General features: G+C 39.2%; 1 long non-coding RNA gene across 1 annotated transcript; it reads right to left on the bottom strand.

Moving 5' to 3' along the window:
- Positions 1 to 636: 636 nt before the first annotated feature.
- LOC109590115 (uncharacterized) lies at positions 637 to 1,366 on the bottom strand. The gene is made up of 3 exons (XR_002189153.1): positions 1,063 to 1,366; positions 926 to 1,015; positions 637 to 872 (listed from the first exon to the last, which is right to left on the bottom strand). It is a non-coding gene; the product is annotated as an uncharacterized LOC109590115 (long non-coding RNA).
- Positions 1,367 to 1,392: the final 26 nt, after the last annotated feature.

The following is a 1,392-nucleotide window of genomic DNA, read 5'->3' on the forward strand; positions in this document are numbered from 1 at the left end:
GTGACAATGAACTCGATAGTGATTGGCTACTCATATCTAGTGATAAATTAGCACTTGTGTTGAAAGATCTTGTGTTCTTGATCAATGTGCATGTACATGTAACAGGTGGAGAGAATCCTTTAACATTAGTGTGGCCAGGCATCGTAGGAAGTAGTTTATTTGTAGCAACAGAGGAAACAGAGCTTGCAGACAAAGTTATGAGAGGAGCTGATAGTTTAGGAGTGGGAGAAGAAACAAAAAGAAACTGAGACAATGAGTTAGGACTGGAGGAACTAGCAAGTGATGATGGAGACACTGAATGTTGCTTCTGAATGGCGTTCATCAGCCAAGGCAATGAAATACTAGTGGAAGTGGTTGTGCTGCTTTTATTTGAAGTTGCTATAGTGATGTGACTAACCCATGCATGAAGATTCAAGACAAGACAGGAGACGTTTGTTTGGACAACATTACCAGTTGGAGGAGTTCGAGTCTTAGGATTGATGAGATTAGAATATGCGTGGTCTTTGGCTAAGTTGGCTTTGATATTTTAGTGGTAGAATGAGAAAGAGGAGGAGGGAGTGAGAAAGGAGGGGAAATGACAGCTAGTTTTTTTTATTAATTTACTTGACGATGAGAATCGCTTGGGTTTAGATTGAGTTTTTTGAGTCTAAGGATATCTCTTTACTTCATGCAAAGTGAGGTGAGGCTTCACGAAACACAATGAATTAGAAGTGAAAGGTATATATAGTATCACTAGAGAGTCCAATAAGTCTCGAATCAAATTAAACATTTCGTCTAACATAAAAGGACATCAAAGGCCACATTTACAGGTACCAGCTGACGTCAAATAATGAAGAACCTCTTCACGAGAGTGGAGAGCTCTATTATCAGGACTACATGTAATAAAAATTAATTATAAATAAAAGATAAAAATAATTTTGCATACCTAATGTAAGTGACACGTCCCTTTTCCACTAGCCTCTGCCAGCCATGAGGTACAACTACTGCTGAGTTTGGTGGAGGTTCCATTTATTTTCTAAAAAGTATATAAAACAAAACAAAAATATAGCAATTTTCATTTACTTTCTGTACTAAAGAGATCTCATTACAAATCACATGTAAGCACCCGATCCGGAAACGCTCCCCGGCTAAAACATTCAGAAAAAAAGAAAACGTTCTCGGATCACTTATGCCGGCATGTGTTTTCAACAAAGCCACACCTAAAGCCAACAGTGACACGCCTAAGACTTCAGAAATATGGCGGATCGGGATGCCTCTCCTGGGCCTCTGCTAGTCTGGCTTACCAGACCCTGACACAGCAACTATTCAGCTCAATACGTAAGTATGTTGAAGTTATACAGTATCCTTAGTGTTGCAGGGTTTCTTGACAGGATTGCATGTATTGTTTTTGCA

This window comes from Amphimedon queenslandica, unplaced genomic scaffold, assembly GCF_000090795.2.
Source record: "Amphimedon queenslandica unplaced genomic scaffold, v1.1 AMPQUscaffold_10483, whole genome shotgun sequence".
NCBI lineage: Eukaryota > Metazoa > Porifera > Demospongiae > Haplosclerida > Niphatidae > Amphimedon > Amphimedon queenslandica.